At 45.1% G+C, this 20,791-nt stretch overlaps 2 non-coding genes across 2 annotated transcripts; both read left to right on the forward strand.

Moving 5' to 3' along the window:
• The first annotated feature begins 8,593 nt into the window (after window positions 1–8,593).
• On the forward strand, window positions 8,594–8,667 carry LOC138247523 (small nucleolar RNA R38). Its single transcript, XR_011194553.1, has one exon. It is a non-coding gene; the product is annotated as a small nucleolar RNA R38 (small nucleolar RNA).
• A 1,064-nt stretch (window positions 8,668–9,731) lies between these two features.
• Window positions 9,732–9,805, forward strand: LOC138247528 (small nucleolar RNA R38). The gene has a single exon (XR_011194557.1). It is a non-coding gene; the product is annotated as a small nucleolar RNA R38 (small nucleolar RNA).
• The last annotated feature ends 10,986 nt before the right edge of the window (window positions 9,806–20,791 follow it).

Consider the following 20,791-nt stretch of genomic DNA (forward strand, 5'->3'; position numbering starts at 1 on the left):
GTCCTGCAAAAAAAAAAAAAATGTTTAAATTGCTTCATAGCATGAGTCGCTCTCTCACATGTCCTTTGACACTAGGGTGAGTGCACCTGGGCCCTCCTGGGTCCACTCTCCCATGTGAAATCTACTGAAGCGCAGGTGCAGCTGTTATACAGCCTTTCACCTGGCAGTCTCTTAACATTTGTGGCAAGTCAGCATGTTGGACTTTGAATAACCTTACTTTCCTCTCTTCTCAATGCTACTTAGCAGGTGCGCCTTTGCTATTCTCATATTTCGTGAGCTCTTCTTGGGTCCCATGGCAATTACCTTGGCTCTTACCATTGGGCTTGGCACCAGACCGGGGAGATCTTTTCTCCCCATTTGCCCTAGAGCCATGCTGTTCCAGCCCTTTGTTAATTTGTCAGGCAACCATGAAAGCTTCCTTCAATCCTTGTGTTTGATGTGACCGATATTGCCTAAGTGGGGCAGAGCACTCCTTTAGTTGCTCTGTCACCATGAACTGGTTAAGGGCCTGAAAATCCTTGTCCTCCATACCCCTGACACTCATTGCAGTCACACAATTCTATATGAATCCATGCCTCAAACGGAACGCCATCTTCTCTCTTGTATTCATTGAGACCTCAGAGCTCACAAACCATTCCAAAATGTCCTCCCCTACCACATACTTATGCCTATAATCATTTATATCACCATAAGTTTCGTACTCCTGCAGAGTACATTTCTGATTTTCAAACAGTAACTTGAGGGGGAATCAATGGAAGTTATACCCCTCTGGGCACCTGCATATGTTCTGTTGCCCCCAAAAAAAGGGGTTACTAAATTTTTAAAGTAAAACCATCACTCGTGCTAGCTTCAAAGAACAAATACCAATCATAGTACTGGATTAGTGAAACCAAGCCCACTGAAGGTGAGCTATAAAGCCTCAGCAAGGCACCAACCGCATACCACACACAGCCATGGTCCCAATGCAACATATCACTGCATTCACATCAACATGCTGCTGACATTCAAGGGCCCATCACATAGACTTGCATAAAAACACACCACAAGCAAACCTTTACATAGCCAGACATGTTAACAGTTGGTGCGTCAACAATCTTCACAAATACTAAAAACATATTCAAACTTTTTTTTTCCCCCACCTCCCAAGTACTCACTACCATGGACATTCTGAGCATTACCAAAGACATGCCTTGTGAACCTTTACTAACAGCACCCCTTTGAGGTACATGAGGCTCAGGAGGGTGTGTCTTTCATGCGTCTTAAGCACATTTGCTGTGCTAAATCCAACTTTTTCCAGTTTGTGGACACAAGTTGGAGTGTCTGAGACTTCAATGCAAGGCCTGTAGTCTTCAAACTGAGTGAGCATATCTACCTTTTAAACTAAGGCAAACATGCTGAGGGAGTCTGCCTAAGTTTCCTAAAGAGCATATGCTAAACTACAAAGAATGGTCATTTTTGACTTACAGGATAGGCAGTAAAAACATGGCATATGTCCCATCCACCATTATGTGCAGTGCTGTGACGGTAATGCACTTGTAATCCAGCAAAATGAACATCTACTACTTTCTGACAGTGGACGAACATGGCAAGCAGGACACATCACCCATGTGTATAGTATTTGGTGCAGAATTTAATGTAATGTTTGTGTGTAAAGTGCAAGATCACATGGGGCAGTATCCACTTGCGGACCAATGACCCATCAGTTGTATAGCACACAACTACTTTGACAGGAGTGTCCTGGTGCTAGCAGGCAACATTTGCTCACCCATCCAACACACTATGGGCCTCATTACGACTCTGGCGGTCTTAAGACTGCTAGGGCTGCGGTCGGACCACCAGTTTTCCTCGGTGGGTAGGGCCAGCAGTCCTAATCTGCCATGGCAGTACTGCCCTGGATATTATGAGTCCCTGCTCCATTGGTGATTACATGGGGGTAGCCCCGCCGTGTAAAGGCTGGCAGAGACGGGATGCAGAGGGGCCCCTGCGCTGCCCATGCACTTGCCTCTCTGTCACTTCAGATAAGTGGGGATCAATAGCTTTCATGGAACCTTTAATACCGTGCTGGTGCCCGTTCAGAACCCTGTGACCTTTTCAGCGGAAAGGCCCAGATATAGTACATTAGTATAATCCAGCTACAAAGTAATAAGCACATTTATCACAATTTTTTGAACCTGAAGAAGAAGCAAAGGAAGAAATGTCTTTATACATTGTAAGAGACCAAAGTAGGATCCAACCACTGCTGCAGCTTAAGAGCTTAGATTTAGCTGACAGTTTGTCCTCGCACTTAAATTATGAACTGAATTGGATGGGGGTAAGTGGGGTTACGGCTGCAAAGTCCAGCCAATAATAAATATCCTGAAAAAGAGGGGGGAGAGCCAGATACCAAACTGCCAATTTGTCCAGCATTGTGTTAGATTGTTGGCCCACATTCACTGACAGACTGCACCCAGACAGTTCTTAAGCGTCCTTGGAGCCTTGAGAGGTCTTTATAGAAAGATCTGCGTATCCTCTGGATAAAATACTGTTTGAATCCGAAAATATTCCACTAGGGGGTGACAAAGGGGCCATATAGTTGTTAAAAAGAGGGGCTCAAAGCAGAATAATGCAATAATTCACCTTGTTCCAGGAATTCGGATAACTGCCTGTTTATATATTTTTCCAGTATCTTAGATGACACTGGCAATAAAGAGATCACCCTAAATGTGGCAAGTTGAGACCAATCAGTTGAAGGTTTCTTTAACAAGTGAATCTGTTTAGTCTGTTAACAATAGATAGGAACAGTAGCTCAACAAATAGGAACAGTGGCAGATTAGAGAGAATTATCAAATAGTTGATTAAAGATAGGATTTATCACCTTAGAAACTGAGATTAAGAAAGGTGAACCAGATTAGCATGAAATTACAGCCTGTTCAGATTCTTCAAGTGAAATCATGGAGAAGTTACACAGCAGACACCTCAAGGGCCTAGCAATTATCAGCTGTGCTACCTGTATTTGAGAGAAAAGGATTTGGCTCCAAATTGGCGCCAATTTTGAGAATCTTACGCTCAAAGAAGCTGGGTTGTTCCTGCTTTACCAGATCAAATGCTTATTAATCAAAAATTAGTTTATGAAAACCATAAACATTACATGACATGCACATACAAATCATCAATAAAATCCGTCTCGGAAGAAACACCCATTTAACATTTATAAAACCTAACAATATCTTGTTAAACAATTAGGCACTAAAACATTAAAGGTCCATAAGGTGCCAAGGCGCAGCAACTACAGATGGTAGAGTACTATCAAAAATGCACCCTAAAATAGGTGCATAACTCCTCACTTCCTTAAATACACGAACCTTTTGTATTTAATAATAATGCTTATTAAGGCTGCAGAAGAGCTAATGGAAGTAAGAAATGCTTCACTACCTTGAAGATTTCACCAGAATTATTGTATTTTAATATGTTGTCAGAGAAGAAAGCCTAATCATACCCTGGTATTTGTTTATATCCTTTTTGTATAATACTTTATTATCAGGAAGGTATTGTTTTCTCCAGCACCTGTCTTGTTTTTAATATTGCTTGTGCATATCTCTCAGTTTGGTATTGAAATATGGGCACAAGACATTTGGAATTGCTGGAACGTTTAGATTTTATCTCTGGGACTATTATATTAGCCATGTTTGATAGCCAAGAATTCACTGCTAAGGCATCGGACTCTACATCTCCACTTCTACTTAGGATCAAATGTTCTAGGATGGTCTCAATATCCAAAATATTTGCTCTAGCCCATCTCTTTTAGGGAGGGGTTCCACCAGGTGTCTCTTGAAAAAAGAATGCTCAATACCCAATGTAAAATTAATGATACAATGATCAAACCAATTAATAGTCTTGAGTGTTGTCATATTGACACTGTAGTTGGGAAAATGGGGTGTCAGATATAGCCTATTTGAGGTGCTCAATATATTGCCTCAGATTTAAAGAATTTAGGGCCAGATGTATCAAAGGGTTTTTACCCATTCTGAGTCTATGGGAAATAGTGTTCATACATATGGCCCTTAGTTTCTCCGGGAGAGTCACAGGCTGAGCGTCAGCCACATTATTGATATTTATATTCATGTCTCATAAGTTAAGTCGCATACGTTAAGTTCGAGAATTGAAATAAATATTTGTCAATGGCATCTTCAGGGCTGATCCATGGATTCACCTAGTTGAAGTGTGTTCAGCTTTGTGATGAATGCAATAATTTTAGAAATGGCACAGACCTGTAGGGGCAGGCCATTCTGCCTTTTGGGAGCAATTTAGGAGAAGCCAATTCTCCCTGTTCTGGTGCTGCATATGCATGGGATGTTTGCGAGTATGCGTCTGGCTGTGCAAAGGTGTCTGGAAGGTTTATGTAATCTGTGGCCGTATTGAGGTATCCTGGGCCAGGGCTGTGTAAGGCTTTAAATGGGTGTCAGGAGTTTGAAAATAGCTGTGGATGGGCAGCCAGTGAAACTGTTTGAGGTACAGGGTAAGTGTGCGGTGGAAGTTTGAGGGAGGAGGCTGTCTCCTTCATTCTGTATGGTTTGGAGTCATTTGCTTAGTTGAGTGAGGGAGTAGTCCAGTATCTGGGTGGGTGCGGCACTGATGAGGTTGAGTCTATTGGTGAAGATGAAGTCATGGCATGTGTATCTGTAGTACCTTGACTGTCTGCCTTCTACCTCTGTGCTATCCCTGTGAAAGCACACCTAGCCTAAGCTTTTCCTACCTGTTCATGTCTCTGTCCCCTTTAAATTCCTGTATACTTGCCAAGTGAACCTCTTCGAACAACGTCTGTTGCTAGCTCTTTGAGACTCAAGAAAACATTCTTTCATGTGCCCTAAGTACACTCACTGTGGTAAATCGAACCTATTCCTGTTTGTGGATGCAAACTGAAGGTGTTTGAAACTGCCATACAGTAGTCAAACCGAGTGAGCATATCTATCTTTGAAACTGAGGAAAACATGCTGAGGAAGGCTGCCTAAGATCCGTACAGAGCACTTAAAAAATAGTCAAGACTTTGTTTTTGTCACACAGGTTACTCAGTGACAACGTGACTCATATGCAGTCCACCCTTATGTGCAGTGTGGGGTAACTATAATGCACTTGTTTTTTGGTGAACAGAGCATCTACCAAGTGCCAACGGAGGATAAAGGTGTCAAGCAAACCATAAGTGTAGGAAGTTGGCTCTGTATGCACTATTTCAAAGTAAGGAATAGTATGCACAGAGTCCCCCTTAGAGGTAAGATAGTGGCAAAAAGAGATAATACTAATGCTCTATTTTGTGGTAGTGTGGTCGAGCAGTAGGCTTATCAAAGGAGTAGTGTTAAGCATTTGTTGTATACACACAAGCAATAAATGAGGAACACACACTCAAAGACAATTCCAGGCCAATAGGTTGTTGTATAGAAAAATATATTTTCTTAGTTTATTTTAAGAACCACCGGTTCAAGATTTACATGTAATACTTCAAATGAAAGTTATTGCAGGAAGGTACTTTAGGAACTTTGAATTAGCAAAATAGCATATACAGTTTTCACATAAATCACATATAGCTATTTTAAAACTAGACACAGTGCAATTTTCAACAGTTCCTGGGGGGAGTAAGAGATTGTTAGTTTTTGCCGGTAAGTAAACCACCTATGGGGTTCAAGTTTGGGTCCAAGGTAGCCCACCGTTGGGGGTTCAGAGCAACCCCAAAGTTACCACACCAGCAGCTCAGGGCCGGTCAGGTGCAGAGGTCAAAGTGGTGCCCAAAACGCATAGGCTTAAATGGAGAAGGGGGTGCCCCGGTTCCAGTCTGTCAGCAGGTAAGTACCCACGTCTTCGGAGGGCAGACCAGGGTTTTTTTTTAGGGCACCGGGGGGGACACAAGTCCACACAGAAAGTACACCGTCAGCAGCACGGGGGCGGCCGGGTGCAGTGTGCAAACACACGTCGGGTTTGTAATTGAAATCAATGGGAGACCAAGGGGTCTCTTCAGCGATACAGGCAAGCAAGGGGGGGAGGGGGGGGGCTCCTTGGGGTAGTCACCACCTGGGCAAGGGAGATTGCCACCTGGGGGTCACTCCTGCACTGAAGTCCGGATCCTTCAGGTCCTGGGGGCTGCGGGTGCAAAGTCTTTACCAGGCGTCGGGATCTGAGGGCAGGCAGTTGCTGTCAGGGGGAGCCTCGGGATTCCCTCTGCAGGCGTCGCTGTGGGGGCTCAGGGGGGTCAAGTCTGGCTACTCACGGTCTCGCAGTCGCCGGGGAGTCCTCCCTGAAGTGTTTGTTCTCCACAAGTCGAGCCGGGGGCGTCGGGTGCAGAGTGGCAAGTCTCACGCTCCCGGCGGGAAACGCAAGTTGTTTTAAAGTTGCTCCTTTGTTACAAAGTTGCAGTCTTGGGTGAACAGAGCCGCTGTCCTCAGGAGTTCTTGGTCCTTCTAGATGCAGGGCAGTCCTCTGGGGATTCAGAGGTTGCTGGTCCCTGGGGAGAGCGTCGCTGGAGCAGTGTCTTTAGAAGTGGGGAGACAGGCCGGTAGATCTGGGGCTAAAGCAGTTGGTGTCTCCGTCTTCTCTGCAGGGTTTTTCAGCTTAGCAGTCCTCTTCTTCTTAGGTTGCAGGAATCTGAGTTCCTAGGTTCTGGGGAGCCCTTAAATACTAAATTTAAGGGCGTGTTTAGGTCTGGGGGTTAGTAGCCAATGGCTACTAGCCCTGAGGGTGGGTACACCCTCTTTGTGCCTCCTCCCTGAGGGGAGGGGGGCACATCCCTAATCCTATTGGGGGAATCCTCCATCTGCAAGATGGAGGATTTCTAAAAGTTAGAGTCACCTCAGCTCAGGACACCTTAGGGGCTGTCCTGACTGGCCAGTGACTCCTCCTTGTTTTTCTCATTATCTCCTCCGGCCTTGCCGCCAAAAGTGGGGCCGTGGCCAGAGGGGGCAGGCAACTCCACTAGCTGGAGTGCCCTGTGGTGCTGTAACAAAGGGTGTTGAGCCTTTGAGGCTCACCGCCAGGTGTTACAGTTCCTGCAGGGGAGGTGTGAAGCACCTCCACCCAGTACAGGCTTTGTTACTAGCCACAAAGGCACTCTCCCCATGTGGCCAGCAACATGTCTGGTGTGTGGCAGGCTGCTGGAACTAGTCGGCCTACACGGATAGTCGGTTTAGGTTTCAGGGGGCACCTGTAAGGTGCCCTCTGGGGTGTATGTTACAATAAAATGTACACTGGCATCAGTGTGCATTTATTGTGCTGAGAAGTTTGATACCAAACTTCACAGTTTTCAGTGTAGCCATTATGGTGCTGTGGAGTTCGTGCATGACAGACTCCCAGACCATATACTCTTATGGCTACCCTGCACTTACAATGTCTAAGGTTTTGCTTAGGCACTGTAAGGGCACAGTGCTCATGCACTTGTAACCTCGCCTATGGTATAGTGCACCCTGCCCTAGGGCTGTAAGGCCTGCTAGAGGGGTGACTTATCTATACTGCATAGGCAGTGTGAGGTTGGCATGGCACCCTGAGGGGAGTGCCATGTCGACTTACTCGTTTTGTCCTCACTAGCACACACAAGCTGGAAAGCAGTGTGTCTGTGCTGAGTGAGGGGTCCCCAGGATGGCATAAGACATGCTGCATCCCTTAGAGACTTTCCCTGGCATCAGGGCACTTGGTACCAGGGGTACCGGTTACAAGGGACTTACCTGGATGCCAGGGTGTGCCAATTGTGGAAACAAAAGTACAGGTTAGGGAAAGAACACTGGTGCTGGGGCCTGGTTAGCAGGCCTCAGCACACTTTCAAATCAAAACGTAGCATCAGCAAAGGCAAAAAGTCAGGGGGTAACCATGCCAAGGAGGCATTTCCTTACAATAAGCAAGTCTGTGATTTCCTCAAGTAGAGGAAGAAAATTCTATTGCTGCTTGCTTAGTGATGTAGTGGTCCATGAAAGATATGTATCCATGCTCAGCCATTGAAAAGTTTGTGTTACGGCAGTTCGGCCCCAGTCAGTTTCACAATATTTCACTTTTGTATACAACATAAAGCAAGTAGGAAAACAGGACTGACTGAGATGGGCACCGGGGACAGTAAACATGGCTCTTGTGCCTCTTTCCTTGCTTCGAGTAGACTCTCAAAACTACACAGTTAAGTCTTTTTATCTGTTTCAAGAGTACGGTCGGCAAAGTGAAGATCCTGCAGCCTTGCAACATCCACCTCAACATAAGTAGCTGAGACTGCTTCTTTTGGTCAATTGAGTGTCAAGGAAAGACATGAGCCTTTATGGAGGTCTGACTATAAACAACATATGCATTATTTATTACCCTCTGGATCAGGTGGGTAAACAGCTTCTTAGACCAAGTGCGGTTTTATGACTCGAGTTATATGGCTGAAGAACCTGGTCGTTCTTACCCCCACCACCCTTGTACTTGTTATAATCAAGTATACAGGTGGGCTTGTGAACTTCAACCATCTGACCTCAAACCGCGATGAGGGAAGTGCTTTCATTATGAATTGTAATGGGGACGTACACATCTTTACTTTGGTTGGAATCCGTTTTTTGAAGCAAGGCCCGACTTTCCTTGGGATTAGTGTGCATTCATGGATGTCTGCGTGTAGTTGAGCCAATGATGATTTGTTATCCCTGTCTGAAATTTAAGCAGTGAACGGGACAACTTTTTTCTGAGGCTAAATTCCTGTCAATTGAATGTTGTAAGTTTGATTTGACCGAAAAACACTACCTCCGCTTACATTACACCAACGTCCCAAAAAATTAAATGCCCAGTTGACAGAACATTTTGTTAACATGAAATACATGCTCGTGTTAATTTTTAACACTGCATGCTAAAAATCACAAGATAGAAAGAATTTAAGAAAAGGGAGCGGCTCGTGCGTAATGAGTACAGCTGTGCAGGTCATTTTCCGACGAGAACCATGTCAAAGCTTGTAATAGGGCAGCATAGTATCAGCCAGGTTCCCACAACTTCTGTAAGAGCTGACTAAAGTTACGTACACTACATCCTTCCTGACATGGATTTTAGATGAATTTATAATTTCTTTATTTCATTCTTCTGTCCTGGCTTGAAGGGCTTCTACTCTGTTCTTTTCCGTTCAGTGAATGTTCTGAATCTGTGTTCTCGCTGTTGCTTCTTGCTTAAATCTTTCTCCGTTTTTTTTGCAGGCTGTTACGCCTCCTCTTCTTGATGTGAAGCTGGCTTACGTGGGACTTGAAGTTTACTATCGTACAGACCCTGGGCAGCGCCATGAGGTGTAATGGCATACTGGTAATAATTTTGCCAACACTGGCATGTTTCTTTCTGTGGGAGTAATATGGTTACTAATGTTGAGACATAAGTAAAGAAAATCATTTAGGTGGAAGTCCACCTAGGTCAATATCCACTTTAGGTCTCACCCAGTGTACACAATGTCACTTCAAGAGCTTTTGTTTTTGACCAATGGACTACGACCACACACTGCTTACCATTGGCTGGTTTCATTATCAATCTCGCTTGCGTGGTGCTTATTAGTCAGCTACCATTGGGCTTCCTTTCTCTTGGTGTTTGTCCTTCACTTGAGGAAGGAACACATTACTTGTGTCCTTTAACTCTCCAACCCTGCCTCTGCGTTCACTTGCCTCTTCCTGCCTTGTCTGTGTTGACAACCAATAGCTACGGTATATTATTTAACTAAGGCATCTAGTGCTGTCTTCTCCTTGCCAGTGGAGAAGTTTTATTTTTGAGCTTGTCTGTTGTCTACCTTGAGCCAGTGATGAATTGTTATCCCTGTCTGACAAGTCTAGCTTGAGGACAAACCTTTATTTCTGAGGCTTGATATGCTTGCACAACAGTTTGCTTTTCACAAGTGGATCAGAATGGTTATACTGTGGTCTCCCGTTTGTAGTACTTTAATTGTGTGTGTTTTGTATATAGGGGGGGGGGGGGGGGGCAGTGGGGTTTGAAGGTGCCACCCACTTGTTGTCCAGTACAACATTCCCCACCCCAGAGGGCTCCCGAGGAAATTGAACTCCCTGGTACATTTGATTTACCGTGCCAATGAGGTGTTGCATGTGCTTTTCCCAAGACATACGTTAACCTTTTATAGCAGAAACAATGAATGCAAGAGTTGTTATATCACAAATAAAGTGATTTAAAAACACACAAGATGTTGCATGCGTACATTATAAAGTAAAATTGAGCATCTTTCAGACTTTATTTTTTTTCTTCTCGTTTAGTGCCAGTTCTCGTGCTGTGGGCATTGCCATCTCCGTAAGGTGGCATTGGTACTGCCGATCCCAGGTGCTGATCTTGGACAGTCTCGATATTGGATTGGAGAAGCTAGTGTTGGCTTATGTCTTTAAAAAAGCAATATGTTAGTGCTGCTCATGAAATCCACGTGACTTGGTGGTTTCTTTTGTGAAATATGTATGTATATTTTATGTTGACAATTCACATACATAAATAAAACTATATACCACAGACTCTTTATTGTATGTAGTTGCTGACTTCAAAAGATTTTTTTGTGTGTTTTTTTTTTTTTTTTTTTTTTACCTTGCCGTGTTAGAATAAACTTAGTTTCTATCGCCAGTGTGGTATGCTTAACCTATCTCAGCCACTGGTAATTCTGGGCTGCATGCCATCTTGTCTGCTTGAGGTTTTGGATGGAGGACGTGCGAGTTGCTGAATTCGTACTACGACACATCAAGCTCCGGCTCTTTATGTTGGAAAATGTTGTCTGCCCGTAGCTCTTTCTAGGGCGGACAGTAGCTGATAGGTGGAATTATTAAAATCTACTTTGTGGAATGTCTTGCACATTAATCAAACCTGTCATGGGCTGACTTTAAAAGCTAGTTCTCTGAACCCCTTTCTCAGGGCCACTGGGTAAGCAGGAACTGCTGGGTTCAACTGCATTGGTTGAGGCCTTTTACTCCGGATGCCCCAGGTCGACTAATATGGCCTCTGAGCAACTATTCTGAATAACCTTTCAACGCCCGGCCCTGTGGGTTGAGCAGTCTAAGGCTTCGAGGGGAGCAGTTGGGTGTAAGGCAAACACAAACTTGAACACCAAATACACCAAGTAACTCGGAAAAATGATTCTGGCTTATGTATCAAGCATTGACAAAGCTAATGGGTCCACCTATACAAGAGCAATTGGCTTTGCTGATGTATTTTAGTCATGTTGCCCATCAGCATGACTGAAAGTTAGTGGCATATAGTGGAATGCCGAAGAGGACTCATGTTGTAGAGTACAGTGGTGCAGAGTAGTATCCAGGAAGGATGTCACGGAAATACCCTCACTTTGAAGTTGGGCAAAAGAAAAGTAAAAACACACCCATGGAATTCTGTGCCACACATTTGACCTCTGTCTTTGAATGCACAGCAAATGTGATGCAATATGGTTTTCAGGCCTGATAACCAAAAGCGAGTTCATGGAGAGATGCATAAAACAGGGTTTAGGCAATAGGAGGACTACCTGAACCTGGAGAGCCTAGCACAAAGCCAACAAATGGAAAGTCAAAGTGAGTTTCAGACCACAAAGCTAACGGTAATCGAGCAGAATTGATTCCTAGGTCAACTTTGTGAAAGATTAGTTTGGAAGTGTTAACACATTTTTATAATTAATTTATTGACTCACTTCTGATTTTGTGTCTTTGAAGCTTGTGTTCCTGGGGTTTAAGGCTTTGAAATGGCTGCTCCTTTGTTTTGCTTTCCTTCCTCCAGAAAACAGTCCATCTCAGCATGACATTCCTGTCTTGACAGCGACAAATGCAGGCCATGGGAATGACGTGAGGTTCTCACCTGGCTGTCTCTCCTGTGATGTGTGTATCAAAAGGTTCCCAAACACCCTAGCTGTACTATTTTTTTTGGGGGGGAAAGTTTAAAGCCTACCATACAGCTGTCTGTTTTGTCAATGGCAATCTAGGGACTGTCGCAAAGCTTCCTTGGTATTACATTCTGCCCATTGCTTACCATTGACGTGGTTTGTAATTCATTTACTTGCTTTCTATTTGCTGGCTTTACTTTTAAGCTGTCCAGCGTGAGTTTTTCCTTCCTGTGGCCCAAACCCTATTTACTGTTTTAATCTTCTACCAGTACTGAATTTTGGTTAACAGGCCTTCAGTTCCTGTGGCCCTGGGCTTAAGGTACTTCCTCTCAACCATGGTGCTGAAGGCTTCAGTATCCCTTAGAGCAGGTACTTCCCTCCCATTGATACTGAGGTCCTGCAAAAAAAAAAAAAAATGTTTAAATTGCTTCATAGCATGAGTCGCTCTCTCACATGTCCTTTGACACTAGGGTGAGTGCACCTGGGCCCTCCTGGGTCCACTCTCCCATGTGAAATCTACTGAAGCGCAGGTGCAGCTGTTATACAGCCTTTCACCTGGCAGTCTCTTAACATTTGTGGCAAGTCAGCATGTTGGACTTTGAATAACCTTACTTTCCTCTCTTCTCAATGCTACTTAGCAGGTGCGCCTTTGCTATTCTCATATTTCGTGAGCTCTTCTTGGGTCCCATGGCAATTACCTTGGCTCTTACCATTGGGCTTGGCACCAGACCGGGGAGATCTTTTCTCCCCATTTGCCCTAGAGCCATGCTGTTCCAGCCCTTTGTTAATTTGTCAGGCAACCATGAAAGCTTCCTTCAATCCTTGTGTTTGATGTGACCGATATTGCCTAAGTGGGGCAGAGCACTCCTTTAGTTGCTCTGTCACCATGAACTGGTTAAGGGCCTGAAAATCCTTGTCCTCCATACCCCTGACACTCATTGCAGTCACACAATTCTATATGAATCCATGCCTCAAACGGAACGCCATCTTCTCTCTTGTATTCATTGAGACCTCAGAGCTCACAAACCATTCCAAAATGTCCTACCCTACCACATACTTATACATATAATAATTTATATCACCATAAGTTTCGTACTCCTGCAGAGTACATTTCTGATTTTCAAACAGTAACTTGAGGGGGAATCAATGGAAGTTATACCCCTCTGGGCACCTGCATATGTTCTGTTGCCCCCAAAAAAAGGGGTTACTAAACTTTTAAAGTAAAACCATCACTCGTGCTAGCTTCAAAGAACAAATACCAATCATAGTACTGGATTAGTGAAACCAAGCCCACTGAAGGTGAGCTATAAAGCCTCAGCAAGGCACCAACCGCATACCACACACAGACTTTTATACTACCAGCCATGGTCCCAATGCAACATATCACTGCATTCACATCAACATGCTGCTGACATTCAAGGGCCCATCACATAGACTTGCATAAAAACACACCACAAGCAAACCTTTACATAGCCAGACATGTTAACAGTTGGTGCGTCAACAATCTTCACAAATACTAAAAACATATTCAAACTTTTTTTTTCCCCCACCTCCCAAGTACTCACTACCATGGACATTCTGAGCATTACCAAAGACATGCCTTGTGAACCTTTACTAACAGCACCCCTTAGAGGTACATGAGGCTCAGGAGGGTGTGTCTTTCATGCGTCTTAAGCACATTTGCTGTGCTAAATCCAACTTTTTCCAGTTTGTGGACACAAGTTGGAGTGTCTGAGACTTCAATGCAAGGCCTGTAGTCTTCAAACTGAGTGAGCATATCTACCTTTTAAACTAAGGCAAACATGCTGAGGGAGTCTGCCTAAGTTTCCTAAAGAGCATATGCTAAACTACAAAGAATGGTCATTTTTGACTTACAGGATAGTCAGTAAAAACATGGCATATGTCCCATCCACCATTATGTGCAGTGCTGTGACGGTAATGCACTTGTAATCCAGCAAAATGAACATCTACTACTTTCTGACAGTGGACGAACATGGCAAGCAGGACACATCACCCATGTGTGTAGTATTTGGTGCAGAATTTAATGTAATGTTTGGGTGTAAAGTGCAAGATCACATGGGGCAGTATCCACTTGCGGACCAATGACCCATCAGTTGTATAGCACACAACTACTTTGACAGGAGTGTCCTGGTGCTAGCAGGCAACATTTGCTCACCCATCCAACACACTATGGGCCTCATTACGACTCTGGCGGTCTTAAGACTGCTAGGGCTGCGGTCGGACCACCAGTTTTCCTCGGTGGGAAGGGCCAGCAGTCCTAATCTGCCATGGCAGTACTGCCCTGGATATTATGAGTCCCTGCTCCATTGGTGATTACATGGGAGTAGCCCCGCCGTGTAAAGGCTGGCAGAGACGGGATGCAGAGGGGCCCCTGCGCTGCCCATGCACTTGCCTCTCTGTCACTTCAGATAAGTGGGGATCAATAGCTTTCATGGAACCTTTAATACCGTGCTGGTGCCCGTTCAGAACCCTGTGACCTTTTCAGCGGAAAGGCCCAGATATAGTACATTAGCATAATCCAGCTACAAAGTAATAAGCACATTTATCACAATTTTTTGAACCTGAAGAAGAAGCAAAGGAAGAAATGTCTTTATACATTGTAAGAGACCAAAGTAGGATCCAACCACTGCTACAGCTTAAGAGCTTAGATTTAGCTGACAGTTTGTCCTCGCACTTAAATTATGAACTGAATTGGATGGGGGTAAGTGGGGTTACGGCTGCAAAGTCCAGCCAATAATAAATATCCTGAAAAAGAGGGGGGAGAGCCAGATACCAAACTGCCAATTTTTCCAGCATTGTGTTAGATTGTTGGCCCACATTCACTGACAGACTGCACCCAGACAGTTCTTAAGCGTCCTTGAAGCCTTGAGAGGTCTTTATAGAAAGATCTGCGTATCCTCTGGATAAAATACTGTTTGAATCCGAAGATATTCCACTAGGGGGTGACAAAGGGGCCATATAGTTGTTAAAAAGAGGGGCTCAAAGCAGAATAATGCAATAATTCACCTTGTTCCAGGAATTCGGATAACTGCCTGTTTATATATTTTTCCAGTATCTTAGATGACACTGGCAATAAAGAGATCACCCTAAATGTGGCAAGTTGAGACCAATCAGTTGAAGGTTTCTTTAACAAGTGAATCTGTTTAGTCTGTTAACAATAGATAGGAACAGTAGCTCAACAAATAGGAACAGTGGCAGATTAGAGAGAATTATCAAATAGTTGATTAAAGATAGGATTTATCACCTTAGAAACTGAGATTAAGAAAGGTGAACCAGATTAGCATGAAATTACAGCCTGTTCAGATTCTTCAAGTGAAATCATGGAGAAGTTACACAGCAGACACCTCAAGGGCCTAGCAATTATCGGCTGTGCTACCTGTATTTGAGAGAAAAGGATTTGGCTCCAAATTGGCGCCAATTTTGAGAATCTTACGCTCAAAGAAGCTGGGTTGTTCCTGCTTTACCAGATCAAATGCTTATTAATCAAAAATTAGTTTATGAAAACCATAAACATTACATGACATGCACATACAAATCATCAATAAAATCCGTCTCCGAAGAAACACCCATTTAACATTTATAAAACCTAACAATATCTTGTTAAACAATTAGGCACTAAACATGGAAGTAAGAAATGCTTCACTACCTTGAAGATTTCACCAGAATTATTGTATTTTAATATGTTGTCAGAAAAGAAAGCCTAATCATACCCTGGTATTTGTTTATAGCCTTTTTGTATAATACTTTTTTATCAGGAAGGTAGTGTTTTCTCCAGCACCTGTCTTGTTTTTAATATTGCTTGTGCATATCTCTCAGTTTGGTATTGAAATATGGGCACAAGACATTTGGAATTGCTGGAACGTTTAGACTTTATCTCTGGGACTATTATATTAGCCATGTTTGATAGCCAAGAATTCACTGCTAAGGCATCGGACTCTACATCTCCACTTCTACTTAGGATCTAGGCCCATATTTATACTTTTTGACGCAAAACTGCGCCAACGCAGTTTTGCGTCAAAAAAATTAGCGCCGGCTAACGCCATTCTGAAGCGCCATGCGGGTGCCGTATTTATTTAATCACGTTAGCCGGCGTTAGCCGCCGGCGCTGTCTGGTGTGTGTTAAAAAAAACGACGTACACCAGGCAGCGCCGGCGTAGGGGGAAAATGGCGTATGGGCGTCCACAAATGGTGCAAGTCAGGCTGAGGCAAAAAAATCGCCACAGCCCGATTTGCGCCATTTTTTTACGACGCCCATCCCCCATTGAAATGACTCCTGTCTTAGCAAAGACAGGAGTCATGCCCCCTTGCCCAATGGCCATGCCCAGGGGACTTCTGTCCCCTGGGCATGGTCATTGGGCATAGTGGCATGTAGGGGGGCACAAATCAGGCCCCCCTATGCCACAAAAAAAAATACAAAAAAATACCTACCTGGACTTACCTTAATGTCCCTGGGGTGGGTCCCTCCAACCTTGGGAGTCCTCCTGGGGTGGGCAAGGGTGGCAGGGGGTGTCCCTGGGGGCAGGGGAGGGCACCTCTGGGCTCATTCTGAGCCCACAGGTCCCTTAACGCCTGCCCTGACCCAGGCGCAAAAATCCGGCGCTAATGCGGGTTTTTTAGACCCGCCCACTCCCGGGCGTCATTTTTGCCCGGGAGTATAAATCCGACGCATATGCATCGGAGTCATTTTTTAAGACGGGAACGCCTACCTTGCATATCTTTAACGCAAGGAAGGTGTTCACGCAAAAAAATGACGCTAACTCCATGAACTTTGGCGCTAGACGCGTCTAACGCCAAAGTATAAATATGGAGTTAGTTTTGCGTCGAATTTGAGTAGAAAAAAACGACGCAAATTCGGCGCAAACGGAGTATAAATATGCCCCCAAATGTTCTAGGATGGTCTCAATATCCAAAATATTTGCTCTAGCCCATCTCTTTTAGGGAGGGGTTCCACCAGGTGTCTCTTGAAAAAAGAATGCTCAATACCCAATGTAAAATTAATGATACAATGATCAAACCAATTAATAGTCTTGAGTGTTGTCATATTGACACTGTAGTTGGGAAAATGGGGTGTCAGATATAGCCTATTTGAGGTGCTCAATATATTGCCTCAGATTTAAAGAATTTAGGGCCAGATGTATCAAAGGGTTTTTACCCATTCTGAGTCTATGGGAAATAGTGTTCATACATATGGCCCTTAGTTTCTCCGGGAGAGTCACAGGCTGAGCGTCAGCCACATTATTGATATTTATATTCATGTCTCATAAGTTAAGTCGCATACGTTAAGTTCGAGAATTGAAATAAATATTTGTCAATGGCATCTTCAGGGCTGATCCATGGATTCACCTAGTTGAAGTGTGTTCAGCTTTGTGATGAATGCAATAATTTTAGAAATGGCACAGACCTGTAGGGGCAGGCCATTCTGCCTTTTGGGAGCAATTTAGGAGAAGCCAATTCTCCCTGTTCTGGTGCTGCATATGCATGGGATGTTTGCGAGTATGCGTCTGGCTGTGCAAAGGTGTCTGGAAGGTTTATGTAATCTGTGGCCGTATTGAGGTATGCTGGGCCAGGGCTGTGTAAGGCTTTAAATGGGTGTCAGGAGTTTGAAAATAGCTGTGGATGGGCAGCCAGTGAAACTGTTTGAGGTACAGGGTAAGTGTGCGGTGGAAGTTTGAGGGAGGAGGCTGTCTCGTTCATTCTGTATGGTTTGGAGTCATTTGCTTATTTGAGTGAGGGAGTAGTCCAGTATCTGGGTGGGTGCGGCACTGATGAGGTTGAGTCTATTGGTGAAGATGAAGTCATGGCATGTGTATCTGTAGTACCTTGACTGTCTGCCTTCTACCTATGTGCTATCCCTGTGAAAGCACACCTAGCCTAAGCTTTTCCTACCTGTTCATGTCTCTGTCCCCTTTAAATTCCTGTATACTTGCCAAGTGAACCTCTTCGAACACCGTCTGTTGCTAGCTCTTTGAGGCTCAAGAAAACATTCTTTCATGTGCCCTAAGTACACTCACTGTGGTAAATCGAACCTATTCCTGTTTGTGGATGCAAACTGAAGGTGTTTGAAACTGCCATACAGTAGTCAAACCGAGTGAGCATATCTATCTTTGAAACTGAGGAAAACATGCTGAGGAAGGCTGCCTAAGATCCGTACAGAGCACTTAAAAAATAGTCAAGACTTTGTTTTTGCCACACGGGTTACTCAGTGACAACGTGACTCATATGCAGTCCACCCTTATGTGCAGTGTGGGGTAACTATAATGCACTTGTTTTTTGGTGAACAGAGCATCTACCAAGTGCCAACGGAGGAAAAAGGTGTCAAGCAAACCATAAGTGTAGGAAGTTGGCTCTGTATGCACTATTTCAAAGTAAGGAATAGTATGCACAGAGTCCCTCTTAGAGGTAAGATAGTGGCAAAAAGAGATAATACTAATGCTCTATTTTGTGGTAGTGTGGTCGAGCAGTAGGCTTATCAAAGAAGTAGTGTTAAGCATTTGTTGTATACACACAAGCAATAAATGAGGAACACACACTGAAAGACAATTCCAGGCCAATAGGTTGTTGTATAGAAAAATATATTTTCTTAGTTTATTTTAAGAACCACAGGTTCAAGATTTACATGTAATACTTCAAATTAAAGGTATTGGAGGTAGGTACCTTAGGAACTTTGAATTAGCAAAATAGCATATACAGTTTTCACATAAATCACATATAGCTATTTTAAAACTAGACACAGTGCAATTTTCAACAGTTCCTGGGGGGAGTAAGAGATTGTTAGTTTTTGCCGGTAAGTAAACCACCTACGGGGTTCAAGTTTGGGTCCAAGGTAGCCCACCGTTGGGGGTTCAGAGCAACCCCAAAGTTACCACACCAGCAGCTCAGGGCCGGTCAGGTGCAGAGGTCAAAGTGGTGCCCAAAACGCATAGGCTTAAATGGAGAAGGGGGTGCCCCGGTTCCAGTCTGTCAGCAGGTAAGTACCCACGTCTTCGGAGGGCAGACCAGGGTTTTTTTTTTTTAGGGCACCGGGGGGGACACAAGTCCACACAGAAAGTACACCGTCAGCAGCACGGGGGCGGCCGGGTGCAGTGTGCAAACACACATCAGGTTTGTAATTGAAATCAATGGGAGACCAAGGGGTCTCTTCAGTGATACAGGCAAGCAAGGGGGGGTGGGGGGGGTGCTCCTTGGGGTAGTCACCACCTGGGCAAGGGAGAGGGCCACCTGGGGGTCACTCCTGCACTGGAGTCCGGATCCTTCAGGTCCTGGGGGCTGCGGGTGCAAAGTCTTTACCAGGCGTCGGGATCTGAGGGCAGGCAGTCGCTGTCTGGGGGAGCCTCGGGATTCCCTCTGCAGGCGTCGCTGTGGGGGCTCAGGGGGGTCAACTCTGCTACTCACGGTCTCGCAGTCGCCTGGGAGTCCTCCCTGAAGTGTTTGTTCTCCACAAGTCGAGCCGGGGGCGTCGGGTGCAGAGTGGCAAGTCTCACACTCCCGGCGGGAAACGCAAGTTGTTTTAAAGTTGCTCCTTTGTGACAAAGATGCAGTCTTGGGTGAACAGAGCCGCTGTCCTCGGGAGTTCTTGGTCCTTCTAGATGCAGGGCAGTCCTCTGGGGATTCAGAGGTCGCTGGTCCCTGGGGAGAGCGTCGCTGGAGCAGTGTCTTTAGAAGTGGGGAGACAGGCCGGTAAAGCTGGGGCCAAAGCAGTTGGTGTCTCCGTCTTCTCTGCAGGGCTTTTCAGCTTAGCAGTCCTCTTCTTCTCAGGTTGCAGGAATCTGAGTTCCTAGGCCTGGGAAGCCCTTAAATACTAAATTTAAGGGCGTGTTTAGGTCTGGGGGGTTAGTAGCCAATGGCTACTAGCCCTGAGGGTGGGTACACCCTCTTTGTGCCTCCTCCCTGAGGGGAACGGGGCACATCCCTAATCCTATTGGGGGAATCCTCCATCTGCAAGATGGAGGATTTCTAAAAGTTAGAGTCACCTCAGCTCAGGACACCTTAGGGGCTGTCCTGACTGGCCAGTGAGTCCTCCTTGTTTTTCTCATTATCTCCTCCGGCCTTGCCGCCAAAAGTGGGCCCGTGGCCGGAGGGGGCAGGCAACTCCACTAGCTGGAGTGCCCTGTGGTGCTGTAACAAAGGGGGTTGAGCCTTTGAGGCTCACCGCCAGGTGTTACAGTTCCTGCAGGGGGAGGTGTGAAGCACCTCCACCCAGTACAGGCTTTGTTACTAGCCACAGAGTGACAAAGGCACTCTCCCCATGTGGCCAGCAACATGTCTGGTGTGTGGCAGGCTGCTAAAACTAGTCAGCCTACACGGATAGTCGGTTTAGGTTTCAGGGGGCACCTCTAAGGTGCCCTCTGGGGTGTATGTTACAATAAAATGTACACTGGCATCAGTGTGCATTTATTGTGCTGAGAAGTTTGATACCAAACTTAATAGTTTTCAGTGTAGCCATTATGGTGCTGTGGAGTTCGTGCATGACAGACTCCCAGACCATATACTTTTATGGCTACTCTGCACTTACAATGTCTAAGGTTTTGCTTAGGCACTGTAAGGGCACAGTGCTCATGCACTTGTGCCCTCGCCTATGGTATAGTGCACCCTGCCTTAGGGCTGTAAGGCCTGCTAGAGGGGTGACTTATCTATACTGCATAGGCAGTGTGAGGTTGGCATGGCACCCTGAGGGGAGTGCCATGTCGACTTACTCGTTTTGTCCTCACTAGCACACACAAGCTGGCAAGCAGTGTGTCTGTGCTGAGTGAGGGGTCCCCAGGGTGGCATAAGACATGCTGCATCCCTTAGAGACTTTCCCTGGCATCAGGGACCTTGGTACCAGGGGTACCGGTTACAAGGGACTTACCTGGATGCCAGGGTGTGCCAATTGTGGAAACAAAAGTACAGGTTAGGGAAAGAACACTGGTGCTGGGGCCTGGTTAGCAGGCCTCAGCACACTTTCAAATCAAAACTTAGCATCAGCAAAGGCAAAAA

Source organism: Pleurodeles waltl, chromosome 7, assembly GCF_031143425.1.
Source record: "Pleurodeles waltl isolate 20211129_DDA chromosome 7, aPleWal1.hap1.20221129, whole genome shotgun sequence".
Taxonomy (NCBI): domain Eukaryota; kingdom Metazoa; phylum Chordata; class Amphibia; order Caudata; family Salamandridae; genus Pleurodeles; species Pleurodeles waltl.